Source organism: Muntiacus reevesi, chromosome 4 (assembly GCF_963930625.1).
Source record: "Muntiacus reevesi chromosome 4, mMunRee1.1, whole genome shotgun sequence".
Taxonomy (NCBI): Eukaryota; Metazoa; Chordata; class Mammalia; order Artiodactyla; family Cervidae; genus Muntiacus; species Muntiacus reevesi.
This window is the reverse complement of record NC_089252.1, coordinates 29,682,329-29,703,295: the sequence shown is the minus strand read 5'-3', so window position 1 is coordinate 29,703,295 and position 20,967 is coordinate 29,682,329. Positions and strand designations below refer to the sequence as shown.

Genomic DNA, 20,967 nt, shown 5'->3' with positions numbered 1-20,967 from the left:
CCGTAAGTTTGACTACACAGACCTTTGTCGGCAAAGTGATGTCTCTACTTTAAAAGGTTTCAGTCTGTGTTCAAACATTCTACTCTACCCAACATTGTAAAACTCAAATCTTTTATATAATTACCCAATACCAGCTTGTTGGCACTCACTTTCGGTTGGTGTTATAGTTAGGGTTCCTCTAGAAGGAGACCCTGAGCCAGGAGAAGCAAGCACATAGTGTACCAGGAAGGTGAAGGGGCACAGCAGAGGAGTAAAGCAGTCAGATGAGGAAAGGCAGGAAGCCAGGGAAACATGTTACCAAGTCAGTCACTACTGCAGGTGGCTGGTAATGAATTTGTTATCCCATTCCATAGCCCAATATTTAAATGTTAGCACTAAATCTCTCTACAAGAGGCACAGATTTATGGGAATTAATGGCCTAAATTAGTATGCCAATGCAGCTTTTTGGTTTCTTAAGGACAATTTGGATGAGGTACTTTCAGAAGATATTTAGACACTTGTAAAGGGTTGGTTTGGAGAAGGCAATGTCACCCCACTCCAGTACTCTTGCCTGGAAAATCCCATGGACAGAGGAGCCTGGTAGGCTGCAGTCCATCGGGTCACTACGAGTTGGACAGGACTGAGCGACTTCATTTTCACTTTTCACTTTCACACATTGGAGAAGGAAACGGCAACCCACTCCAGTGTTCTTGCCTTGAGAATCCCAGGGACGGGGGAGCCTAGTGGGCTGCCATCTATGGGGTCGCACAGGGTCGGACACGACTGAAGTGACTTAGCAGCAGCAGCAGCAGCAAAGGGTTGGTTCTGAGGTATAGAAATCATGGAAAGCAGTTCTTAAAACCAGGACCCCAGATGATGGCGATCTGAGTATTACACCTGGGAAGAAACAAATCACTCTGTAACAGCTAGACAAGATCTCATGAGAGTATAATATTGGCCAGCCTGGGATGGTCCCTTTCAGTTTCCATATCTCCCTATTCACAGACATCTATATGCTTGAGTATCTACACAGTGTCCGCTGGTGGAAGTAAAAACCTACGGACTCCCAAGTAGAATGAAGACACATAGTCCTTGGAGCCTATAAACAAAGGTTAGCAGATGTAACAGTGTTACTAAGCCTATACCAAATACCTGATTTTTGCATATCCTTGGTTCAATACAAGAAGTTCTTAAGAGTGCCTTAGGGATGTGGGCCTTCAGTGTTAATTTTAAACACATTTCAGCAAGGCTAAAATGACTGTATAACATGGGAGTTTAGAGTACAAGCCCTGGACTCAGATGTATCTATGTTCAAATCCTGGCTCCTTCCCTTATTGAATTTATGACCTGGGCATAAACTCTTTCTTCTTCCAGTCTTTATTTTCTCATCTAAAAATGCAGCTTAACAATATTATCTCCAAGATTAAGTTTTTGTGATGAGTAAAGCAGCTAATGAATAAAGCACAATACTTGGCCAGCAGTCAATACTTCGTGCCTTATAACTAATACAAGTGGAGTGACGACTGTCCTGATGGTGGTCATAAAAGAAAAGGTCCAACTTTCATTGGGATGCTGATCATGAATGCTGTTTACCCACTATTCTCAGCTCTCCCCCTTCCAGGCCCATAGTAGAGTTGTGGTGTCCTGTCCACCTCAGACTCAGAAGTGGCCTTGTGACTCACTTTGGACAAGAAATGCAGGTTGTCTCTTGGGGCGGGGGGACTTCAAGAGCACTGAACAATCTTCTACTTGCTCTCTTTCTCTCCACTGTGACTATCAGCTGTGTTCCTATTGGTGGCTATTTCTTCTTCTTTAACCTCAGAGAGAAGACATGGGCTCCAGAAGAGCTCAGGCCCCAGTGAATCCATGATGGACAGACAGGTAGTGAGAGCAGAAATGTGTACTTGTTTGTCTTCCACCACTGAGACTCCAGTGTTGTTTCAACAGAACCACTATTTCCAAAAGGAAATTATTGGTATAATACTTTGGGATTCTCGTCATTTACAGTTACTAGATGTTTGTTTTGTGTAAAAATGGAAAGAGTAGTGGGCGCCCTTTTGTATCTATGTCTTTGTAGTAATTTAGTTCTTCATTTCAAAAATGTAGCTACAGCTTCTCTTTGTTGTCAAATTGGTTGATGGTCCAGAAATTTATATACATAACAGGTGGTAGATGTTTTCTCTGTGATACATCTAGGGTTATCCTGTATGGTATCCATTGCTAGGATGATTCATTCCAGTTCAAGGACACAACCAGTAAACGCGACCATATTTTAAACACTATTTGCTACTCACTGGAGGCAATAATTTCTTGTCACCAGGACTAATCACCCACCAGGACTGAATCTACAATATGAGAAAACTGCATTTGGACTAATCACTAGTGTTAGGATTGCTGTAAAACACCTGATGTTTCATTGGCAGGAACTCCAGTCCTTTCACCTGGACATCATATCCCATCCCTCAGTACAACATGTATGTGATGAAAGCCAGTTTCAAAAATATAGCTAAGCTAGATTCAGAAAGAATAATGTGTGTTACAAGTTCTAGTTCAAGACTTGGTGATTCATTTCAGTTCCTTAAGGAGTGGAAGCTAAGGAAAGAGAAGGGAGCTGAAATGTAATGAGCAGCTACATATGAGCACTGGAGATGCAATCAGGAACAAGATCAGCATAGTCCCTGCCCTCAGAACCAAACCTATTACAGGAAATAGCTAAACACAGTAAAGAAAATCTTTAAACTGTTATAAGTGCAGATAAAAAAAAAACAAAACAAAAACAAAATCTAGCCATTTGGGTTATATACAAGGGCAACTGAAACTATCAAAGAGGAGAATAAGGTAATCTAACTTAGTTTTTTACAACTTGCAATAACTGCCCATAAAAAGACATAGAACCTTTCTCTCTCTACCAGTCTCCTAGGCAGTAAACAACCACTACCAACCCTACACCCTTCTCGCGTTGATCAGATTTCTATCATCATGCCTATTCCTGGACTTCATATAAACAGACTCATACAGTGTGTACTTGTTTCTGTCCAACTTCTGTTACTCAACGTGTTTTTGAGATTCATCCAGCTGCCATGTGTATCGATAGTTCCTCTCTTTTCATTGCTCAAGAGTATTCAACCGCATGCAAATACTCCAACTGGACTAATCATCCACATATTGAGGGACATTTGTAGCACTTCCCATCTAACTATTACAAATAAAGTTGCTCTTAATGTTCTCATACAAATGTTTGGTAGACATTTGTTCTCATTTCTCTCAGGTAAAGATGTAGAAGTGGAAATTCTGGGCCATAGGGAAGGTATATGTTTAATTTTATAAGGAACTTCCAGTTTTCCAAGACTTTTACCATTTTACAATCCTAGCAACCAAATACAAGAATTTTATTTGCTCCACATTCCCTTTAACCTTTAGCCATGTCAGTCTTTTTTATTTTAGTGGGAGGGAAATGGTATATCATTGTGTTTTTAATTTTTCATCAAGATCAATGATGTTGAACACCTTTTCTTGTGCACTTTGTACATTTTTGTATCCTTTTTTCTCTGTTCTTTGGCCCATGTTTGTACTAGGTTGCTGAATATAGGATTTGTTTATGTTTATGGATATGAATTTTTGTGATATATATGCTTTGCAAATATGCTTCCCAGTCTATGGCTTACCTATTCATTTTCTTAATGATGTCCCTTTAATTTTCATAAACTTATCAATTTCTCAATTTTTCTCTTTCATATGTCCTAAGAAATCTTTGCCTATTCCCAGGTAACATGATGTTCTGATATGTTTTCATCTAGTGGCTTCATTGTTCTAGCTTTACATTTAGATTTATTATCCATCTCAAATTAATTTTTGTTATATATTAATATTACTATACATACACTTAATATAGTAATATTACTATACATACACTTGGGCTTTTCTGGTGGCTCAGATGGAAATGAATCTGCCTGCAATTCAGGACACCTGGGTTCCATCCCTGGGTTGGGAAGATCCCCTGGAGAAGGAAATGGCTACCCACTCCAGAAATCTTGCCTAAAGAATTCCATGGACAGAGTCTATAAGGTTGCAAAGAGTCAGACACCACTGAGCAAGTAACACTTTCACTTTCACACATACACTTACATAGATTTTATGTGTGTGTAGAGATTGAGTTTCTTTCTCTAAATAAGGGTATCCAGTTATTTTAGCAATATTTGTTTTAAAAAACCTTCCCTTTCTTTATTGAATTGACTTAAGGCCTTATAAAAATCAATCAACCATGTTTTGTGAATCTATTACTGGACTGGACTATGCTTCATTGACCTATTGGTCTTATGCCAACAACACAATGTCTTGATTACTGCAATATTAAAGTTCTGAAGCAGATATTGCAAATCTCAAAATTGCTCTTTTTCAAAATTGTTATGATTATTTTAGATTATTTGCACTTTCATAAAAAATTTAAATTACCCTGCTGGGCTTTTGGTTGTGATTATATCGAAATTCGTGATCAGTTTGGGTAGAACCAATAACTTGACAATATTGAGTCTTCCAATGTCTTTTAGTATCTCTTAACAACATTTTTTAGTTTTCAGTGAAAAGATCTTATGTATCTCCTGACAGATTACTTCCTAAGTGTTTGATATTTTGCTGCTATAATAAATGCTTTTATTTTCCTTTTTTTGCTAGTGTATAGAAATACAATTGATTTTGATATGTTAATCTTGTATTCTGCAACCATACTAAACCTTCTTAGTAGTGTAAATTTTTTTGTTTTATTTTGTTTGTAAGTTCCATAAGTTTTCCAATGCACACAAAGGAAGTTGTATCTTTTATTTTCTAATACCTATATTTTTTATTTACTTTCCCAGTCTTATTTCACTGACCAGGGCTTCTTGTACAATGTTCAATGGGAGCAATATATCAGTTATCTTTTTAAAAATTAAGACCATTTTTTAAGAACAGTTGAATACTCACAGCAAATTTGAGGGGAGATTAGAAAGAATTCTCATATAGCTACAGTCCTGACACATGCATAAACTCCTTATTATCCTCACTGATGAACCTACACTGATACTGTGCATGCATACTTTAGTCACTTCATTGTGTCTGACTCTTTGTAATTTTTTGAACCATGGCCCGCCAGGCTCCTCTATCCATGGGATTCTCCAGACAAGAATACTGGAGTGGATTGTCATACCCTCCTCTGGGTCATCTTCCTGGCCCAGGGATGGAACCCATGTCTCTTATGTCTCCTGCACTGGCAGGCAGGTTCTTTACTGCTAGTGCCACCTATCACCCAAAGTCCATAGTTCACATTATAGTTCACTTTTAGTGTTATAAATCTTATGCTATACATTTGAACAAATGCACAATATATCATCCATCACTGTGATGTTATACAGAGTATATTTATTACCACAAAAATCCCCTATTCTCTGCCAACTCATCTCTACCCCACCCCTAATCCCTGGCAACCACTGATGCTTTTACCGTCTTTATAGTTTTGCCTTTTTCATAATATCATATAGTTGAAATCATGCAGTATTTAGCCTTTTCAGATTGGCTTCTTTCACGTAGTGATGGGCATGTAGCTTTCCTCCATATCTTTTCAAGACTTGATAGCTCATTTCTTCTTAGCACTAAACAATATTTCATTGTTTGCATGTACCAAAGTTTATGTGGTGGTAAGGTCTGGGGGGGAGATACCCCTCGTCCAAGGTAAGGAGCAGCTGTGGAAAATTCTGAAAGAGATGGAAATACCAGACCACCTGACCTGCCTCTTGAGAAATCTGTATGTAAGTCAGGAAGCAACAGAACTGGACATGGAACAATAGACTGGTTCCAAATAGGAAAAGGAGTATATAAAGGCTGTATATTGTCACCCTGCTTATTTAACTTATATGCAGAGTACATCATGAGAAATGCTGGGCTGGATGAAGCACAAGCTGGAATCAAGATTGCCAGGAGAAATACCAATAACCTCAGATATGCAGATGACACCACCCTTTTGGCAGAAAGTGAAGAGGAACTGAAAAGCCTCTTGATGAAAGTGAAAGAGGAGAGTGAAAAGTTGGCTTAAAGTTCAACATTCAGAAAACTAAGATCATGGCATCTGGTCCCATCACTTCATGGGAAATAGATGGGGAAACAGTGGAAACAATAGCTGACTTTATTTTTGGGGGCTCCAAGAATTTAAAAAGATGGTAATGATAACCCTATATGCAGGACAGAAAAAGAGACACAGATGTATAGAACAGACTTTTGGACTCTGTGGGAGAAGGCGAGGGTGGGATGATCTGAGAGAATAGCATTGAAACATGTATATTATCAAGTGTGAAACAGAACAGCCTAGGTTGGATTCATGAGACAAGTGCTCAGGGCTGGTGCACTGGGAAGACCCAGAGGGATGGGATGGGGAGGGAGGTGGGAGGGGGGATCGGGATGGGGAACACATGTAAATCCATGGCTGATTCATGTCAATGTATGGCACAAACCACTACAATATTGTAAAGTAATTAGCCTCCAACTAATAAAAACAAATGAAAAACAAAACAAAACAAAATCACTGCAGATGGTGATTGCAGCCATGAAATTAAAAGACGCTTACTCCTTGGAAGGAAAGTTATGACCAACCTAGATAGCATATTAAAAAGCAGAGACATGACTTTGCCAACAAAGGTCAGTCTAGTCAAGGCTATGGTTTTCCAGCGATCATGTATAGATGTGAGAGTTGGACTGTGAAGAAAGCTGAGTGCCGAAAAATTGATGTTTTTGAACTGTGGTGTTGGAGAAGACTCTTGAGAGTCTCTTGGACTGCAAGGAGATCCAATCAGTCCATCCTAAAGGAGATCAGTCCTGGGTGTTCATTGGAAGGACTGATGCTGAAGCTGAAACTCCAATACTTTGGCCACCTCATATGAAGAGCTGACCCATTGGAAAAGACCCTGATGCTGGGAGGGATTGGGGGCAGGAGGAGAAGGGGACGACAGAGGATGAGATGGCTGGATGGCATCAGTGACTCGATGGACATGAGTTTTAGTAAACTCCGGGAGCTGGTGATGGACAGGGAGGCCTGGCGTGCTGCGATTCATGGGGTCGGAAAGAGTCGGACACGACTGAGAGAGTGAACTGAACTGAACTGAAGGTCTAAGGGAAGCAGAAGCCTTCCATAGTTCTATGATTAGGTATCGGTCTTTTGTGAGTCCATGCCTCTAGACTGTTAGCTTCATAAGAATTTCTCAGTTGTTTTTTTTCTCCCACCTTAAGTGGGATAGGATGGCTAGGGTTCGCTGTAGTCGGAGTTCCTTTTCCCCCACAGTCTGATAATACTCCAATAGGTTAGGCTCTGATTAACTAGCTTCCCCTGAGGGCAGGCCCTGTTAGAATAGAATGCTCAGGTGTATTTTAAAAATGGGTCATTTTCCCCCTCCTCTGCCAGAAACTTAAGGAGATTTTTCTCCAATATTTACTGTGGGGATCCAGCCAAGCTGCTGGAGGTAAATCTTGCAATACTGTGGGGTCCTTCCAACAACGGGCTGCCCCTGGAGTTTCAATTCTCAGACTTGTCTACACTGAGTCTATAGCAATTTGTCAACTACAGTTCTGGGTTCCCTACCCCGGTACTGGCTCCTGTGATAGTCTTCACTTATCACTCTGCCTGGCTAAGCCATGACTCCCTAAATTCACCTGTCTGTTTCTCCCATCTTAAGAGCAGTGGTTTGCCCTGTATCTTCCCCTCTCTAATGGAGCCAAGAAAAGTTGTTGATTTTTCAGCCTGTTCACTCTTTTTTTTCCACTTGCTTTTAGATGGCATGGGGACTTCCACACGCTTTTTATGCAAATGAGAAAGCGGAAGTCATCAACTATCTTTTGCTACATAACAAACTAACCCTCAAACTTAGAAGCTTAGTATAACAATTGTGTTGCTGATGAATCCATGGATTAGAAATTCAGCCAGAGCTCGATAAGGGTGATTACACTGTGCCACTGCATTTAGGGAACAAGACACGCATATTGGGGATATGATTCTCTTAAGGTCTTTTGTCTGCAGTCATCAGCATACTGCCCCTATGCATTTAATGAAGGCTCACGGGAAAGATCTGGCGAGTCAGTCCCAACTTCCCCTGTGGCTGGGGCTCCTTTGAATTATACTCGTAAATACCAATCCATACATGACGGTCAAGAGTCTGAAGACTAAATAAACCAAATTATATAGAGAAATATGGCATATGATAAAGGTGGTAACAAAAAAAAATGGAATAAAAATTATCTTCTTTCTTCTTAGTAAATGGGATAACTTTTTTTAAAAAAGATAAAATTAGACTCATTTCTCTTATAATACACAAAATAAGCAGGAAATGAATCAGAGATGCAAATGTAAAAATATATATAAATATAAAAGTACCAGGTGAATTCTTACATAACCTAAGTGTAGAGAAAGGATTTCTAACAATATCTCAAAACCCACATGCAATATAGTAAAATGTCGATAAATTTGACCACCAAAAACTAAACGATCTTTAAAATGAGTATATTCTGAGAGGTAATATTGGCAATGTGTTTCACAGATAAAGGACTATTATCATTAATATATAAAAAACATTTAAATATTGAAGAATAAATGACCAAAATTCCATAGAAAAATGGACCAAAGACATAAACAAAAAATTTCTTTAAAAGAGATATAAAGTTGGCCCTTAAGCATATGAAAAGATGTGCAAACTACACATAATAAGAGAAATGCAAAGTAAACCATATTACATCATCAGTTCTCACCCATCAGACTGGCAAAATTTCAAAAACTTGACAGCACACTCTGTTGATGAGGCTGCGTGGCAAGAGTCACTCTTCTGCACTGCTGGAATGCAGAATGACACGCCTCCTCTGGAGAGAAAAGTGACAATGTCTCGCACACTACAACTACATGTAGCCTTGACCCAGCAGCTCTACTTCTAGGAATTTATACTGAAACTTTCAATAATATGAAAACATATATGTGCAAATTTATGCACAGCATCAATATGTATATCTGCAAAATATAAGACATTCTCTAAGTGTCCAAGTATTGATATATCTGCAAAATATAAGACATTCTCTAAATGTCCAAGCACTGATATAATAAAGTTGGTGCATATACCGAGTAGTATCAACCACACTGTGAAAGTGTTAGTTTCCCAGTCATATCTGACTGTAACCCTATGGACTGTAGCCCGCCAGGCTCCTCTGTCCATGGGATTTTCCAGGCAAGAATACTGGAGTGGGTAGCCATTCTCTTCTCTAGGGGATCTTCCTGACCCACGGATAAAACCCGGATCTCCTGCATTGCAGACAGATTCTTTACCATCTGAGCCAAGGCTATTAAAAAGGAAGAGAAGAGGAAGGGTGCGAGAAGGGGGTAAAAAAGAATGTAGAGGAGCTCTATGAATTGCTATAAGAATTATTTCTGTGATATATTATTAAGGGAACAAAAAGTAAAGTACAAAAGAGCACATATTGTATATTCTTTTTTGGTGTGAGATAGAGGGGAAAAATTTAAAAAATCAGGGCTTCCCTGGTGGCTCAGCTGGTAAAGAATCTGCCTGCAATACGGGAGACCTAGGTTCAGTCCCTGGGTTGGGAATATCCCATGGAGAAGGGAAAGGCTACCCACTCCAATATTCTGGCCTGGAGAATTCCACGGACTGTATAGTCCATGTGGTGGCAAAGAGATGAACACAACTGAGTGCCTTTTGCTTTCACATAAGGAATACAGAGAAAATAAATCAGAAATAACAAAGTTGATTTCCTATAAGGTTAGGTAGAGGAAGAAATAGGGCAAAAAGGATACAGTGGCAGTGGCACTTGATAGATTGTTTCTTTTGATACAGTTTTAGACTTCTCAATCATCTTAAATCATCTTGGGCCTCCCTGGTGGCTCAGAGGTTAAAGCACCTGCCTGCAATGTGGGAGACCTGGGTTCGATCCCTGGGTCAGGAAGATCTCCTGGAGAAGGAAATGGCAATCCACTCCAGTATTCTTGCCTGGAGAATCCCATGGAGAGAGGAACCTGGTGGGCTACAGTCCATGGGGTCGCAAAGGGTCGGACATGACCAAGCGACTTCACTTTCACTTTCAATCATCTTAAAGTTTTTAATATAAAAATTAAATTAACCAATCCAGATGGAAAAGGGGAATATAAAATGGAAAGGAAAGTAGAATGAATGGCCCCAAAGTATTTCAAGAAATACTATAACCACACCTAAGGGAGGGTTAAAAAAAACAAAGAACAATCAGGTAATTTATGAACACAGAATTTGATTAAGCCCTCAGTGTTGGGTGGGGTGGAGAATGAGGTGGAATGAAGAGAGAGAACTGCAAACAAACTCTGAACTTCTTTTAGTTCATTCATGATTTGAAGAGGGATGAGTGAAACAATACAGAAAAAATTGAATGCATTATAGATTGAACAAATAAGTAAATGTGCTGTATTGTGAGGGGCCAGAGTTTGCACGTTGGAAGAAAGGACATAGAAATATGAAATGAAGTAAGTGAACAATGTCAGGATGAATTGGGATTGAACTCAATTGAACTCAGTATGAACTCATGGTTTCTAAAATATAAAATACATGTGCTTATATATGTGTATGTGCACATGTATAGATAAGTGTGTGTATGTGTGTGTGTGTGTGTGTGTGTGTGTATACACACATATATATATTTACATATATATGGGACTCCCCTAGTGGCTCAGATGGTAAAGAATCTGCCTGTAATGCAGGAGACCTGGGTTCAATCCCTGGGTCAGGAAGATGCTCTGGAAAAGGGAATGGCAACCCACTCCAATATTCTTGCCTGGATCATCCCATGGACAGAGGAGCCTGACGGACTATGTCCATGGGGTTGCAGAGTTGGGCACGACTTAGCGACTACACAACAACACATACATACACAGGTTTCCTAACTCTGCCCACCGAAAGGGTCAAGCAATGACATCCTAAGGATAATGAGCACCCTTGGCACACAAACTTATAAGAACAGATACTACACTTGATCTTAGCTAAAAGGCCAAGGATGGCATCACTGACTCAATGAACATGAGTTTGAGCAAGCTCCAGGAGTTGGTGATGAACAGGGAAGCCTGGAGTGCTACAGTCCATGGGGTTGCAAAGAATTGGACACAACTGAGTGACTGAACTGAACTGAGCACACGAAACTTGGTCTCTGATTCATTCCCCAATGAAAGGAACCAGGGATCCTCAGAGAACTGCTGATTCTAGACCTGTGGTAAGGAGGCAAAAGGTGAGCCTGGAAAGTCTTGTTTTGCCAAGGAGATCATGACATCCAGTCCCATCACTTCATGGCAAATATATGGGGAAACAGTGGAAACAGTGGCAGGCTTTATTTTTTTGGATTCCAAAATCACTGTAGATGGTGACTGTGGCCATAAAATTAAGAGATGCTTATTCCTTGGCAGGAAAGTTATGACCAACGTAGACAGCATATTAAAAAGCAAAGACATTACTTTACCAACAAAGGTCCATCTAGTCAGGCTATGTTTTTTTCAGTAGTCATGAACAGATGTGAGAGTTGGACTATAAAGAAAGCTGAGTGCAGAAGAATTGGTGCTTTTGAACTGTGGTGTTGGAGAACTCTTGAGAGTTCCTTGGACTGCAAGGAGATCCGACCAGTCCATCCTAAAGGAGATCAGTCCTGGGTGTTCATTGGAAGGACTGATGTTGAAGCTGAAACTCCAATACTTTGGCCACCTGATGTGAAGAGCTAACTCATTTGAAAAGCCCCTGATGCTGGGAAAGATTGAAGGCAGAAGAAGAAGGGGATGACAGAGGATGAGATGGTTGGATGGCATCACCGACTCAATGGACATGTGTTTGGGTAGACTCCAAGAGATGGTGATGGACAGAGAGGCCTGGCAGAGGATGAGATGGTTGGATGGCATCACCGACTCAATGGACATGTGTTTGGGTAGACTCCAAGAGATGGTGATGGACAGGGAGGCCTGGCGTGCTACAGTCCAAGGGATCGCAAAGAGTCAGACACGACTGAGCAACTGAACTGACTGAAAGAAGTGTTCAGTAAAATTAATGAAGACTTGTCACAAAGACACGGGAGTCACTTGTAGAGGCTGCCACTAGTAAAATCCAGAATAATTGGGACACCAAAATATAATTAAGTACACCATTGAAAAGTGGAAATTCATGACTTTCTACATCTTAACCAGAAGTGAAAGTCCCAATTCAGGTTTAAAAAGCATTTTTACTACTGAGTGGAGACTGGACTAAAGAACTCAGGGGTCAAAACTGTGAAACCAGACAGAGAGTTGTTTCAGGAGATGAATGATGGATGTCTGAATCACAGATGGAGGCAACGAAGACAAAGAAAAGTAGGTGAATCAGGAATGTATTTTTAAGACAAGACCGATAGAACCTGCTGATGAATTAATGAGAAAAGGAAGTCTTTGAGTACCTAGTAGTACTGTGATGCTGTGTATTGAGAAAGATAAAAGTTAGAGGAAAAAGTGTGTGGTGGGGATCTTGGTAGGGGTGGAATAGCAAGGATGAAGCATCTTGGACATATTTAGCTTGTGATTCTGTTAGGTATCCAGGTGGACACAGGAAGTTGACTATCAGATATACAAGTATGGAGTTCAGAAGGGGTCCAAAATAGAAATTCTAACCCCATTCAACAGGCATTTTTAGCCTCATGTAAAAAACAGTGAGGGTCCAAAATGTGACTTAATTATCTCAAAGCCTAGTAAGTTGATAAGCTAGGATTCAAGCCTTGTAAGCCACCTCATTGCACTTCCTTGGAGAGCTCAAACTTCATCTCATATGTCTCATGTCCCCAAGAACACTTAGCAAAACTCTCAGGGCAGAATAGAGGCTCAGTAAGTACTTGTTGATTGATTAATATGTCTGGGGATATTAAGAAACTCACCAAACAACAAATGTCGTATTAAATTTATACTGCTACATTTGAAATGTAGACTTGATTAATTGCTTTCTGGCAGTCAGTAGCATACCAACTTGGGCAGAAAGTAAGCAGAAGCAGAGAAAACAAACCCAGCCTATTTGAGTCCAAGTTAACATTGGTCCTGAATGATTGGGCCTGGTCAACTGATGTCTCTGATTTAGTCAATAAGGCAAATCTTTCTTTTTCCTGCAGATCCTTTGACCTGCCTTCATCCGCCCTAAAGTGATAACACTGCCCTGGTGGCCATGTTAAGATCATCAAAATTTAGTTAGTGCTTATGCATTATGGGAACTCCTGGTGGCTCAGCGGTAAAGAAACTTGCAATACAGGAGACCACCTGCAATGCAGGAGACACAGGTTCAACCCCTGGGTTGGGAAAATCCCCTGGAGAAGGAAAAGGTAACCCACACCAGTATTCTTGCCGGAGAAATCCCATGGACAGAGGAGTCTTGTGGGCTATAGTCCTCGGGGTCACAAGAGTTGGACATGACTTAGGTACTAAAGCATCATGCATCATCACAGGGGCTATGAACACCACATTTGTGGCCCAATTTCTACCAAGAAAAGGAAAAAGACTAGCTATGCTATGCTTGAGCAGTGCAATAAATCTTGTCTGGCCTGATGTTATCCACTGTTTTCCCCCTACCAGTCTTTCTCATTTGGCTCTCTGTTATATGCTTAGCAGTCCCAGTACACCTCTATACCAGGACACAAGAGGCTATTTCTCTCCAGTGATGTGGGGCATAAGCAAAAGTTTATCTGAACACTGTAAGGTGAGTATTCACTGTGTTTGGGGAAGAACTATATTTTCCACGAAACATGATTACCACAGAAAGAGTTGCATTAAACTGCTGACATGTCATAAGTCCCTCACTTTGGAACGGTATTAGGATTAGCAGCCCTGAGGTTGTCATGTGGTAATTAAGGGACTGTGAAATGTTATATAAAGGCTCACAGCTGGCTGTTCGAGACAGCAAAATTGAAAGGCAGATTGCTATCACCAGGGGAGATCAGCTCTTCTAGTTCTGTAATATTAAGCCCCAGTGTTTGCTGGAAAAGCTGCAAGTATGTCAAGAGTTAATTTCTGGCCATTGTGTGACCCTCATGGTTTTCCTGTGGTGGGTCATAGTCAGGAAAAGAATACCATTATCACACTAGACTGGGGTGGTGTGTGAGTTTCTGCCGAGATGTGAAAAAAATTCGTATCGCCGGTTCAAGCTCTTTTGTCCTGACGCCTCTCCATCATGGGTTCTTACAGGGGGAAATAAGACAGCATTCAGAAGACAAAAGTTCTCTGTCCACCAGTCCACTGACTTACCTCGGCCCTCAGAGAAATGGAAAGTTACATAGCTGCTTAGGAAGCTATTATGCTCCTTGGCGTTTCCTGCTGTTCTCATTGTCATTGAATCCCTGAGAGTGTTACTTAGAAATAAGGGATAATCACTATCGGTATATTACATATGAGACAGTAAACTGTTTCTGAGATAGACTAATAGCCAAAGCAAAACGAAATCATTTAATCCATTTTCAACGCTGTTTGTTGAGAGTATACTATGAAGCTATAAAATCATTACTATTGTAGAGCACACCATAACATTACAATGAGAAGTTTCTTTTCCTGGAGAGGGCGGGGAGTTATTCCATTATGCTCACTCCATCCAGCACTTTCTGGGTACACCACGACAGGCATAAGAATAAGATGAATGCCCATTTAGTTTAGGAGTAAACATGATCATTTTCACTGTGCAACACTTCCCTCCAGACCATAGGTATCTGCCAGAAAAAAACCTCTAAATAATTTTTTCCCCGAGTTTTGATCATTAGTTTTCCCAGCAGCAGAGCACCAACCTGACACTTTACCTGAAACGGTGGGGGTGGAGGGTGCAATTGGGAATAAAATGGTTGCCTAGATCCTGGGTGGATTGCAAAGCCATGCTTCCAAGTAAAACAGTATCTGGCCACCATAAATGTAATCACTGAAAATAACTTTGTTCTTTGAATTCTTGACACATGTATTCTAAGATAATAACACCTTATAAAACAATATCTCCAGTTATAAACTAGACCTGCTAACTCCTGTAGTTGTATGAAATCATTTATGTCTCAAACTGTTTTGCACTCAGACTATTCCTGAATAATTTGCTTTGTGCAACGCTTTGCGTAAACCATATACCATGAGGCACTCTAGTAAATACTTTATGGAGAAGGAGGATAAAAATAAATTTTGACTTCAAACTCAAGAGTATCAAAAACCTTAAAATTATTATGCAGAAGCCAGTGATTTTAGTTCAAATATAGTTTTATATATATTTGAAAGAATATAGGTGTTTAAACCTTTTTTCAAAGTATATCTTAAAATATGAGGCTAGTTATAAAATATTAAGCTCCATTCCTCTCCGAAACAAAAAAATCCATTCCATTTAAAAAATCTATAAGGTTGAGAGGAAGAGTAAGTTAGAAAGTGATAGCGTAAAACAGGGGTGGCAAACAGGTGTTATCTCATATTCCAGATCTGTTTAATTAATAGTGCCTATCTGGTGAGCTGGATTAAGAAGAGTCTCAGTGTATAGTTATTTAGTGACATTTGCTGTGGGTGTGTGAAGGAGGATGGAATATATTTTATATGAGGCTGCACAGAAAGTATTTGGGTTTGAGAATCTTTGCCAAAATGGAAGCAGATTAACCTGTGATTTGCTGCAGACTCAGGTGGTCATTCTGAAACATATTTATTTTTCTTCCCTGTTCATAAGCAAGAGATCAAGATAGAAATTCTAAAAGGTAAATCTGGCTCCAAGTCAAGATCGAAGAAAGTCATGCAACAACAACCAAAAAAACCAGATTCTTCCCACAAACATTTTACTTGCAATTGTAATACATATATACATATACAACTATATGTATTTAAATTTTTAAAAAATTGTCTATTACCTTTCCTAACAGGGCAAAAGATGAAAAGGTGTGGATTGCAAGTGAAAAGATGCTGTAAGAGCAAGATCCATGGGGTTCAAACTCAACCCCAGAAAGTGTCCTTTTATAAAAAGGCAGTCTAGTCAGTGTGTGGAGGACCTAAGAAACTTGGCAATAGATTCAGCTACAAGCTTCTTTTTTTGCCAGGTACATGATTTTCACTTGAACATGGGAAGAGTCACGCTCCCCCACCTCCTTTTCATGGGGAATATATTTTATTGCGCAACCTCTCCTCCATCCACCTGTATATGTGTGCGTTGTGTACACACACTCACTACAGTTGCCAGCGTAACTAGGCTGGCCTAGTCCTCTCACCTATTACTCTTTTGAAGAGAGTTTCACAAAGGGGTAAAGAAAGGAGCCACATCAGGCAGAGGTTTCAAGCCATAAACTCACAGACAAAACAAACTTGTGATTACCAAAGGGGATAGATGGTGGGCGGGGGAGATAAATTAGGAATTGGGGATTAACACACACACACCATGATACACAAAATAAATGACTAGGGCCTACTGCATAGCACAGGGAACTACAGTCACTATCTTGTAAAAACCTATGATGGAAAGGAATCTGAATAAGAGCATATAATTGAATCACTGCTCTACACCTGAAAGTAACACAACATTGTAAATGAACTATACTTCAATTTTTAGAAAGTAGTCTTTAGTCAGTGTAAGAGAGGATTTAAAAAACTTTGCAATAGATGCAACTACAAACGTCCTAACCTCTTACCAGGGGATGTGTGTAACACCCAGTCATTCAAAAGAACAGTGATGGGACGAGGTCCCAAGGAATTCCTAGTGCATTTAGAGAACGCATGAAAGAAATTCACAGCTGGGCAAGTGGCAGAACCAATTTGAGTTTTAGAATGCTCCACACAGGGAAAGGGGCTCCCCTGGTAGCTCAGCTGGTAAAGAATCCGCCTGCAATGCAGGAGACCCCAGTTCGATTCCTGGGTCACGAAGATGTCCTGGAGAAGGGATCATCTACCCACTCCAGTATTCATGGACTTCCCGGGTGACTCAGCTGGTAAAGAATCCGCTTGCAATGCGGGAGACCTGGGTTTGATCCCTGGGTTGGGAAGATGCCCTGGAGAAGAGCATGGCAACCCACTCCAGTATTCCTGCCTGGAGAATCTCCATGGACAGAGGAGTCCATGTGGTCACAGTCAGACATGACTAGGCGTCTAAGCTCAGCACAGCACACAGGGAAAGGGCCTCTCAGACAGAATTAAGTTCAGGTTCCCAAACACGCCTGGCAGACTCGACTGAACCACGGGCAGAAATGGGGATTCCACTGCTTAGTTTTGGAGCGTTCTCTACTTTTCTCAAATACATGTCATTTCCAGTGACCCCTGCCATGAACATTAGTGACATTAGCACACAGACTAACAGAATCTATGTTAGTAATGAGGCATTTCAGTGGTGGTGGTGGTGGTTGTTTACTTACTAGGTCTTGTCGGACTTAGGACCCCACGGACTGTAGCCTGCCGGGTTCCCCTGTCCATGGTATTTCCCAGGTAACAATACTGGAGTAGGTAGCTATTTCCCTCAGTGGTGAATTTCAGTGTGACTGTATATAAATATCTAGTTCATAAAATAATATTTATTAAAATGGAAAAACTATTGCATTTCTGGTTGTGCTTGATGGGTTTTTCATTAAGTCTACTACTTTTAATGATAATTTGGGAACTAACAGTCACAGAGTTTGTAAAACATGCTTCCAAAGTTTAAGACTTTCACCAATCTGATCTTTCTTCAGAAAGTGAGGTAATGACAAGACCATCTATCAGAGAATGATACTCAAACATTCTAAAGTAGACAGGTTCCATAAGAACCTGGGGTTAGTAGAATATAGGAGCTGTGTCTTCTTTCTTTCCTGTGATAAAATTCATTATTTACAGTAATTTCTGATAAACGAATATTGCTGTTGGTTTCTCTGTTGACAGGTGGTAGAAGAAACACCCAGCCCACCATTTTAAGCCAGTGTCATTTATCAAAGGAAAGAGTGTCACAATAAAATATATTTTCAAAATTTTCACTCTCAAGACAACAGAGAGGAGGTCAAAAATCTTAAAGAAAATACTAGCCTTATCGACATCATGAATTGTTGGAGAGTGACAGATTACTTATTGCCTATGACATGCCAGATCCTGTGCAGGCTTGGGGCAGATAAAAATTAATAAGGCACAGTCATACTTTGTTGTGTTAAATGTAAAGTTTTTGTTAATGTGCCAGCTGAGTTGGGGGTGGGTGACAAGGGTTAGGATAGGGTGCCCAACATCCTGGTTTTCCCAGGAATGAAGGGTTTTCTGGGTGTTAAAAATCTGGAAAATTTCTGGCAAACATGGACAAGTTGGTCATCTTCAAAGCAGAAACTGACTAAAGTTTAGGGTCCGTTTATGAAAGGATTTTACGCCCTGCAAGGGGGGTTGGCATTGGCCTTGTGGGAAAGGGGAGCCTATTCCATGACAGAATTGGAAGCAGTAATTCTGTCCTGGAGGCCAACCAGACACTTAGGAGGTTTCCCATTTGTCCAGGGCAGCAGTGAGGAAGGCCTGAAAGTGGGCAGATGCAGGGTGATTCAGAGAATGGAAGAGACTTGAAAATCACTTCAGAGACGGATTTGGAACTGAAAATACAGGTTCAGTGAGTGATTCAAAGTTGGAGGTGGGGGGAAAAGAGAAGTCAAGGGTGACTGAGGGGTTGTCCTTGGATGGATGAACTTCGATGAGATTATGGGAGGTGGGAAACATAGGAGAGTGAATCATACCCTCAGACATGGACTGACCTTAGGAATTATAAAGTGCCAACCATGTAAAGATCTCTACCAAGAGCTGCTGCTGCTTCCACTCAGCCCTCCCCTCTGCTCACGTGGGAAACTTGCTGGTAGCCTGGATTGTGAGGGTTAATCAAAAGCCTTCTCACCATGTGTGGCTCTGCCTCTTCTCCTGTTGGCCTACATAAGTTTATCTGGAATAGCCTTCTCATTACTGGTTAAAAGCTAGTAAGAACATTGAAAGTCTGAAGCAGTGACTCAGAGCTGTGGTACAGAGGTGAGCATTCTCCAAGTGAAGCGTACCCCAAAAACAGCCAGGAAGAAATTCACAAAGGCAGAGAGATACTATGGGGTTTCTTAGCTCATCTGCCCACTCTAGTCACCAATAGTATTTCTTTTTTCTCCAACAATCTTTTAAAAGACTTATGATTTTAAAATAATGAAATGTGGAAACATACAGTAACCACATAGAGGAAAATAAGCTATTACCCAAATCCCAATATTGCAGAGACATCTTCAGCTAAAATTCGGCTTTAGTTCCTTTCTTACACATGGAACCCAAAGGTATCAGAGTTCATGTCTGTGAAGTAAAAAAATTGATAATAAAAAAATAAAAATAAGGCCCTCCATGCCCTACTTGGAAAATTAGAACGATGTCTTGATTTTTCCCATAGTCCCTCTCCCTACAAATTCTGGAGGATTTGCAGACAAATTTGTCTCCATTTACACATAATAATCATTTTCTTTTGCCTGTTGTCACCAACCAAGCAGGGGGAGCTCAGACTTGCCCCTGAAGCTGACTCAGTAACTACTGATTTTTAAAGCCTGTCACTCACCATTGGTTTCTAATCTTAACTATACATCTCCCTCTAATTCTGCAATAATATGCTTTATTTCATTCGTTTTCTGCTTAAACGAGCCCATCATGAATTTCACATTTGTAACTAGGAACATTGACCAACACAAAGGCGTTCTCCAAATGCCTGGTTGACTCCACTGGTTTGCTTTGATTTAGGATGAAACACTAAAAAGTTTGTTAGAAGCTCTGTGTAAGTGGGAAGGCTTGGTTGATTGGTTTCTAAGCTGATCTTGGGGGCAAAGACCTCAACTTAGTGTCTGAAGGTCTTTTCATTTGAAGATGAAAAAAAGATCAACTTGAAGAGCAGAAACTTCCAGTCCCCTTCTTGGGGGTTGTAGCTTAGTTTTATCATTTTGTGAGCAGACGGTGACAAGGGGCCAGGATTCTCACCCCTCAGGGTCAGCCCTTTCGTATGGCCACTCTCTCTGAAGCCTTTAACTGTCCAGTGTCCATTAGTTCATAAGACCTTTGGCTTAGCCTCTCCAGAGAGTGAATTTCAGTCTTCTGCTGGGGCGGGGACTTGTAAGGAGACCTCAAGAAGTGTGGAAAAGCAGCCAAGGGTCTGTAACTGCTTCTTACTTAGCATTTCAACCAACCGTCTTTTTCCAGCTCCATTTGTACACACACACAAACACACCAAAATTATGTTGATGTTCAATCCCTGAACTTCTCTGATATTCTTCATTATAGATAAGCCAATTTCTGGACTACCTCCACTGCTACTTAAGAATGAAGCTATCAGGACCTCCCTGGTAGTCCAGTGTTTAAGACTCTGTGTTCCCAATGCAGGAGGCCCAGGTTCAATCCCTGGTCAGGGAACTAGATCCCACATGCCACAACAAAGACCCATGCAGCCAAATAAATATTTTGAGAATAAAGCTTTCTTTAGGTCTGCTAAAGTCAGTTACCACTTTGTTAGGCTCTGTTCTAGCTTCTGATTTATTTTTTCTGCTCCTCCTCTCCCATTCCCTGTCTTTTATTATTCTAGAGGGGATTTGAGGAGTGGAAGTTTTGATTACTGTGTCTTCAATCCACCTTGTTTAGCTGAAACACTAATTCATTTTAATTGCCAAATAATATTTTATTTAATGGCTCTTCTATAATTTATCTAACAATGACCTATATTTTTTTACTCTTATACTCTCCCTCCCTTTTTGATACTTTAAGTAATGAAAAATAAATAATATTGAGTAACATGTGGCTGGAGAAGTAACTGTGCAGAAAGCCCACTCAGTCTAGTGTTACAAGTAAAACATTCACTCTTGAGTAGTTAGGTACCTTTTGGACAAAAGCTCAGTCTTTCAGATTCCCTCCTCCTATTCCCTCGTAATTAGTGCCTGAGATGTAGGAGCATCAGGTAACTTACATTCACATGGGAGCAGGAAAAAGTGAGACCTTGGACCCAGATTCTTGCCTTGAGGCTGTTTTCA

General features: G+C 40.4%; 1 pseudogene; it reads right to left on the bottom strand.

Annotated features, from left to right (window-relative positions):
* Positions 1-10,915: 10,915 nt before the first annotated feature.
* On the bottom strand, positions 10,916-11,020 carry LOC136168151 (U2 spliceosomal RNA; annotated as a pseudogene).
* Positions 11,021-20,967: the final 9,947 nt, after the last annotated feature.